We start from the raw sequence: 8,144 nt of genomic DNA, 5'->3' as shown, positions 1-8,144 counted from the left end.
ACTGACAGCTGTCAACCGAGACGTCAAATGTCAATGCCAATGCCGACACGTGCTCACACCGCGTGCTCGCACCGCGTGCTCACACCACGTGCTTTTAGAGGTTATGTGCACCACGTGCTTTTGAGGTTAAATATTCAGTGCCTCTGCCTGAAGCGCTATAAAATACTGAAAACTGTAACAGTACCTTTAAGAATCCTTTGCACCACACCAATGCACACACAACACTTAAAACACTGTAGTTCTTGGATTGATAACCACAAATCCCCACTACAAAGCTAAGAGAGCAGTTGCACACGTCCGCTCGCCACGACGATCGGACGCGAAGTAGATAGGGACAGCGGGAATCTCGTTAATCCATTCATGCGCGTCACTAATTAGATGACGAGGCATTTGGCTACCTTAAGAGAGTCATAGTTACTCCCGCCGTTTACCCGCGCTTGCTTGAATTTCTTCACGTTGACATTCAGAGCACTGGGCAGAAATCACATTGCGTCAACACCCGCGAGGGCCATCGCAATGCTTTGTTTTAATTAGACAGTCGGATTCCCCTTGTCCGTGCCAGTTCTGAGCTGACCGTTGAACGGCGGTCGTACAGAACCGCGCCGATCGCGCACGAGACGAGACCGACACGGCCTTACGGCTAGGAAGATCCGCGGAAGGCCGGAACGCGGGTCCGGATTCCGCTGGACACACGCTGCGACAACGGAGCACGCCCCCTGTTACAGGGACGCGAACACGCTGCGCACACGCGCACCAGCATCGACCAGGCCCGGCACCGGCCGCATCCGCTTCCCGTCCAAACCCGACACGCCCCGGTCCTCAGAGCCAATCCTTATTCCGAAGTTACGGATCCAATTTGCCGACTTCCCTTACCTACATTATTTTATCGACTAGAGGCTCTTCACCTTGGAGACCTGCTGCGGATATGGGTACGAACCGGCGCGACATCTCCACGTACATCCCTCACCTGAATTTTCAAGGTCCGCAGAGAGTATCCGGACACCGCCGCAAATGCGGTGCTCTTCGCGTTCCGAACCATATCTCCCTTCTATAGGATTCCATGGAACTCGAACGCTCAGGCAGAAAAGAAAACTCTTCCCGGACCCCTCGGCGGCGTCTTCAGGCCAGTTTGGGTTACCCCGTCGAACACTCGCTCAAAAACGAGGGAACGATTAATGAAACGGTTCCGCTGCCGGGTTCCGGAATAGGAACCGGATTCCCTTTCGCTCAAAGGGCGTTATTTTTCAATTTCATATAGTAAAATATAAAAGAGTAAACACGCCACATCGACATAAGATCTCTCCTTGAGCTTAGGATCGACTGACTCGCGAGCAACTACTGTTCACGCGAAACCCTTCTCCACGTCAGTCCTCCAGGGCCTCGCTGGAGTATTTGCTACTACCACCAAGATCTGCACCGACGGAGGCTCCAAGCGGGCTCACGCCCAGACCCTTCTGCGCTCTCCGCCGCGCACGTCCTACTCGTTACGGCATAATGACGCAGACGCACGCGTAACGCGCGCCGCACGTGCCCGTAACGGTAGTGTATAGGCAAAACGCTTCAGCGCCATCCATTTTCAGGGCTGGTTGCTTCGGCAGGTGAGTCGTTGCACACTCCTTAGCGGATTCCGACTTCCATGGCCACCGTCCTGCTGTCATGAGCGACCAACGCCTTTCATGGTGTCCCATGAGCGTTTTTTAGGCGCCTTAACACTACGTTTGGTTCATCCCACAGCGCCAGTTCTGCTTACCAAAATTGGCCCACTTGGCACCGTCATCAGATCTCCGGCTTCATCGTTCGAGTAAGCCGGAGTTCTCACCCATTTAAAGTTTGAGAGTAGGTTGAGGTCGTTTCGGCCCCAATGCCTCTAATCATTCGCTTTAACCGGATGGGACTGTTAATAATCGACGCCAGCTATCCTGAGGGAAACTTCGGACGGAACCAGCTACTAGATGGTTCGATTAGTCTTTCGCCCCTATACCCAGTTCCGACGATCGATTTGCACGTCAGAATCGCTACGGTCCTCCATCAGGGTTTCCCCTGACTTCGACCTGACCAGGCATAGTTCACCATCTTTCGGGTCCCAGCATCTGTGCTCAGAGCGCGCCTGCATTCACGGATTGGAAACGAGACGCCTCGGGAGTGCGGGAGATCGATCGAGACCGACGCTCCATCCTCCCTGAGCGCGCGACGAGCGCGCGCCTTCACTTTCGTTGCGCCTTTCAGTTTTGTGAATTATTTTCAATATAAACTCAATGACTCGCACACATGCTAGACTCCTTGGTCCGTGTTTCAAGACGGGTCCTGCGAGTGCCCGAAAATGAATCATCGCAGACTGATACGCGCACGGTCCGAGACAGCACGGCAGCGACAACAGCAACGCCGCTCCAACGTCCGCACTCGGGCAGGACGTCGGAGGACGACGTTAGAGCTTGCGTCGGGCCGGACGCGCGCGAGGCGCGTGCGCGAATCGTATTTGTCGTAAATACCGTCCGATAGCCGGCCGGCGGTCCGTCACGGTCCTGCGGCATCGCTGTTTAGGCGACACCGCAGGGCTCCCGGACGGCGCTTAGGCCGACGTCGAACGGGTCGCGATGTATTACTGAGAGAGAAGTGCACGCCGTCGGCGGACGTCGACGGACGCGACCCGTGCAGCGCTAGAACGCCACGCGAGTGACGGTGCGCCACATCGAGGCGCACGCCCGTACGCCGCCGAATGACGGTGAATCTCTCCGTTCGTTCATTCGAGTTTCGCAGGTTTACCCCTGAACGGTTTCACGTACTCTTGAACTCTCTCTTCAAAGTTCTTTTCAACTTTCCCTCACGGTACTTGTTCGCTATCGGTCTCGCGGTAATATTTAGCCTTAGATGGAGTTTACCACCCACTTAGGGCTGCACTCTCAAGCAACCCGACTCTGAGGAGAGTCCCTCTCGCCGTCTCGCTCCGTCGCTACGGGCCTGGCACCCTCTACGGGAAAACGGCCCCGTTCAAGACGAACTTGGACAGGAGTGGCGACGACGAGAAAGCGGGACCTCCCGAACACCACATCTCCCGCGATCGTTACAACCGCGGGATTCAGTGCTGGGCTATTTTCTGTTCGCTCGCCGCTACTAAGGAAATCCTGGTTAGTTTCTTTTCCTCCGCTTACTAATATGCTTAAATTCGGCGGGTGATCCTCCCTGATCTGAGGCCAACGATAAAAAAACGAGGCAGACGCGATAGCCGTCGGCGCGAAGGCGCCGATCTCGCGGGGCGGGCGTTGGACGCGTTCGATCACAGCGACGATCCGCCGCCGTATCTCACACTTCCGCCACCCTCCTCCCCCGACGAGCGTCGGCGTCGACGCGCACTTCGGACGTCGAGTTCGCCTACTGAGCGTACGCTACCCACTATACTCGCGCTATACGCGAGACGCGCGAGCGTGAACGCACGGAGACATCTCTATCTCGCGTGCGCGCACACCGGATTCGGCGCGGCACTAGTTCAACTCCCGTGGACCCTCTGATTTTTATCTCGAAGGGTACAGGAGAGAACGGGTCGCGCCTCCTCCGTCGGCAATGCGAGGTGTACTCGCATTGCCGTTCGCACAAGTGTGTTGCGAAGCGAGTCGGCGCCGGCCACCGGGGAGGCGGCGCGGCGCACGACATTGGTTGGTCGCATATTTGAACGGACCGCGATAGCGAGCTGTGCGCTCGCACTCGACGGAACCGCCATTTGTACGCGGTCAGCGTACAGTGTGGCATTTGTTTTTATGCAGCCGGCCCTCAGACAGGAGTGGTCCTGGATGTAACCCCACGGACCGCAATGTGCGTTCGAAATGTCGATGTTCAAATGTGTCCTGCAGTTCACACTATGACGCGCAGTTAACTGCGTTCTTCATCGACCCGCGAGCCAAGTGATCCACCGTTCAGGGTAGTGGTTTGTTTATTTTGCGCGATCAGTAAAGACCAACGCAAAAATAACATGTTTAAAAATGTTTGAAACGTGTCACGAAAATTGTCACCAACCACACTCGCCGCACGTGGACTCGTCGGAGACGACGTGCGTAGAGATCATGGATGTTCAATTTGTTTGTTTGTTTGTGATCTACAACGATCGGCGCCGGGCCACGCCCACCACGCACGAGTGTGCGGAGGAGACGATGCCGGCGCGATCACGGACACACTACAGACAGGGACACGGACATCTGTCGGCGCGGAGTCGTTCGCAATACGGGCAAACGTAGAGCTCTCGACTGCCGCGGCGCGACGTCCGTCCGTCCCCCGTCCGACCGCATTATAGTATATAGCGGAGAACGACCGCCCCCGCAGTTTCGACGAGGACGACACACGACATCATCTCGTCGCCGACTAGCGAAAAGTATACACGCCTATGGTGGTGTGGACTCGTATAGCGGCGAACCTGTCGGCAGCGGTGCGATCGACTCGCGGCGCGGATTCTCACCGGTCTGCGTCGATCGCGTTCCACCGCCGGCTCGCCGAGCCGACCACCTAACACGCACGTGCAGCACACAGCAAGTTTGCTGGGAGCGCGCGCGCGCGCCGGCGACACTGTTCCGCTCTGTGGCGACGCGATGCACCGTCGTGTGCTCTCGATTTGTTGTCTTTTCGTCGAAAATGTTGCGCGGGCGCTTTCGCTCTCATCGCGTTTTTTTGTGTAATCATATATCTTTGTTATGTGTGATGTATTTCGACAACACACAAACACGTTAATGATCCTTCCGCAGGTTCCCCTACGGAAACCTTGTTACGACTTTTACTTCCTCTAAATGATCAAGTTTGGTCAACTTCCCAGCAACGCCGACGGCCGTGAAGCCACCGCGTGTCGGTCCGAAGACCTCACTAAATCATTCAATCGGTAGTAGCGACGGGCGGTGTGTACAAAGGGCAGGGACGTAATCAACGCGAGCTTATGACTCGCGCTTACTAGGAATTCCTCGTTTATGGGGGATAATTGCAAACCCCAATCCCCAGCACGAAGGAGTTTCAACGGGTTGCCCGGGCCTCTAGGCCAGGGAGAACATGCTGATTCCTTCAGTGTAGCGCGCGTGCGGCCCAGGACATCTAAGGGCATCACAGACCTGTTATTGCTCAATCTCGTGCGGCTCGAAGACGCCGGTCCCTCTAAGAAGAATTTTAATACGTCGCCAGTGAGTTGCGCGACCGAAATCGCGCACACCTAAATGACGACGCCTATTTAGCAGGCTAGAGTCTCGTTCGTTACCGGAATTAACCAGACAAATCGCTCCACCAACTAAGAACGGCCATGCACCACCACCCACCGAATCAAGAAACAGCTGTTAATCTGTCAATCCTTCCGGTGTCCGGGCCTGGTGAGATTTCCCGTGTTGAGTCAAATTAAGCCGCAGGCTCCGCTCCTGGTGGTGCCCTTCCGTCAATTCCTTTAAGTTTCAGCTTTGCAACCATACTCCCCCCCGGAGTCCAAAATCTTTGGTTTCCCGGAAGCTGCCCGCCGAGCCATTGTATTAACGTCGGCGGATCGCTAGACGACATATTTACGGTTAGAACTAGGGCGGTATCTAATCGCCTTCGAACCTCTAACTTTCGTTCTTGATTGATGAAAACACCTTTGGCAAATGCTTTCGCTGATGTTCGTCTTGCGACGATCCAAGAATTTCACCTCTAACGTCGCAATACGAATGCCCCCAGTTATCCCTATTAATCATTACCTCGGAGTTCTGAAAACCAACAAAATAGAACCGAGATCATATTCTATTATTCCATGCACGAAATATTCAAGCGGCATTTTGAGCCCGCTTTGAGCACTCTAATTTGTTCAAAGTAAAATTGTCGGCCCATCTCGACACTCACCGAAGAGAACCGCGATAGGATTTTGATATTGAACCGGCGTTTTACCGCCGGCTCACCGACGATATGCTCCGCAGACGTGTCAGTATCACCGCGGATGCGGTGCACCGACAGCGCGGCGCACAAATGCAACTACGAGCTTTTTAACCGCAACAATTTTAGTATACGCTATTGGAGCTGGAATTACCGCGGCTGCTGGCACCAGACTTGCCCTCCAATTGTTCCTCGTTAAAATATTTAAAGTGTACTCATTCCGATTACGAGGCCTCGAAAGAGTCCCGTATCGTTATTTTTCGTCACTACCTCCCCGTGCCGGGAGTGGGTAATTTGCGCGCCTGCTGCCTTCCTTGGATGTGGTAGCCGTTTCTCAGGCTCCCTCTCCGGAATCGAACCCTGATTCCCCGTTACCCGTGACAACCATGGTAGTCGCAGAAACTACCATCGAAAGTTGATAAGGCAGACATTTGAAAGATGCGTCGCCGGTACTTGACCATGCGATCGGCAAAAGTTATCCAGATTCATCAAAATTAACGACTTCGGACGCGAAGCCCTCCGTCGATTGGTTTTGATCTAATAAAAGCACTCATCCCATCACTGGTCAGAGTTCTGATTGCATGTATTAGCTCTAGAATTACTACAGTTATCCAAGTAACTGAGTAAGATCTAATTTACTGTATTTTTTTTTTAAATTTAATTTTAATTCATGATTTAGTTACTTAATGTTTAATAAATAACTTTTTTATAATATTTCATGTATGCAAGGTACCGTGATAAAATGTGTTTCGATATAAGAAACAGTTTATGTAACCGGTATTTAAAGTACAAGAGTAGGATTATGTTTTGATATGGCAATGGTATCATTAGCATTTGCAAATGGCGAACATACTACTGCGACATAAACAAGAAAATGTTTTTAGCAGGAGGTTATCAATCCGACTGTATGTTTATTTTTTAACCGACTTCTGTAGGAAAAGGAGGTTATCAATTCGACTGTATTTTTAACCGACTTCTGTAAGAAAAGGAGGGTATCAATTCGACTGTTTTTTTTATTTTTTTTTATTTTTTTTTTATTTTTTTTTTTTTTTAATGTTTGTTACCTCATAACTTTTAACTGGGTAACTTTTTTATTTGAAAGGTATAGCTTCCCGAATGGTCCCATTTTTTTTTGGTCCATGTCTGACAATGGTATCCATGAGAAAATCACATAAGTCTTAAATTTGCATTATGCATGTGCGCGACTAATAGCCGAATAACTCAATGTCGCGCCAACCGATTTTGATGATTCTTTTTTTATTTGAAAGGATACACTTCAAGGATAATTTGGTGAAAGTTTGGTTAGGTTTCGATTATGGAATCCGGAGAAAATTGAGAAAGTTTGTTTTTTTTGGTCAAAAATTAATTATACTGTAATAGTTACAAGCAAAAACTTTTTAAATTGATGTCAGAAGTGAGATTCCTGATCGTTGCATTTCTTTTCAACCAATCTCAAAAAAGAGGATGTTCTCATTTTCAACCAACTTCAAAAAAGGGAGATTCCGAATTCACCCGAATACTTTTTATGTTTGTTCTTGTCAATATACCAAAATGTAACTTTGCACAAAAATAATAGCTAATTAAATGAAGTTTTACATAGAACAATCACAACACTCGTTGACAACCACTACCACCACCATCACCACTCGTTCAAGAAGCATCATTTTAAGATCTACCCATCACTAAAAATCGTAAAATAAATTAATTTTTAACAAAAACAAAAACCGACTTCTAACAACGAACTAAAAAGTGAAAAATAATTATATAAAGATTTTATAATTTTGAAGTCGGTGTCAAACTAATGCTACAACACCTTTACTACAATATTTAATTACTAAGCCTGTTTGTTTTACTTCTTAGTGGATGTCCAGATTACGAAAAAATTAAACATCTGTCCAAATGTCACTTTTCTACGCGGCACAGCGGTTACCGCGGCTGTGCGTGCGCTCTTACCTCAGTGTCAGTGAGGAGTACAAGTCCTTTTATATATATTGAATATATGTAGAATATAGAAGATAGACAGATTAGTGAATGTAAGTTTGTATACGCTAATAATAAATTAGAATTACTTCGGCGGCATCGGTCGGGGATCGTTCGTGTAATGAAAAGTAAAAAAAAAAAGAACAAACTTTAGATGTTAAGTTGAAGCTTTAGCTCGTCTTACCCGACGGCGGGGCGGTGTTCGTGTATTGTTCGTCGCGCGATACGCGATACGAGAACGCGAGACGGAGGTTCTCGGGGACGACGCTCGCGGTCGCATCGAACGGGGGTCGTTCGTGTGA

The 8,144-nt window shown here is 50.2% G+C and overlaps 2 non-coding genes across 2 annotated transcripts; both read right to left on the bottom strand.

Annotated features, from left to right (window-relative positions):
* Positions 1-3,759: 3,759 nt before the first annotated feature.
* On the bottom strand, positions 3,760-3,916 carry LOC146534961 (5.8S ribosomal RNA). Its single transcript, XR_014878489.1, has one exon. It is a non-coding gene; the product is annotated as a 5.8S ribosomal RNA (ribosomal RNA).
* Positions 3,917-4,710: 794 nt separating this feature from the next.
* On the bottom strand, positions 4,711-6,629 carry LOC146534960 (small subunit ribosomal RNA). The gene has a single exon (XR_014878504.1). It is a non-coding gene; the product is annotated as a small subunit ribosomal RNA (ribosomal RNA).
* Positions 6,630-8,144: the final 1,515 nt, after the last annotated feature.

The sequence above is a fragment of the Heliconius melpomene genome, chromosome 11 (assembly GCF_056956725.1).
Source record: "Heliconius melpomene rosina isolate 202511_hmr_F chromosome 11, ASM5695672v1, whole genome shotgun sequence".
In the NCBI taxonomy this organism is placed as follows: Eukaryota; Metazoa; Arthropoda; class Insecta; order Lepidoptera; family Nymphalidae; genus Heliconius; species Heliconius melpomene.
The sequence above is the reverse complement of the archived record's forward strand: the minus strand, read 5'-3'. Positions and strand labels throughout refer to the sequence as shown.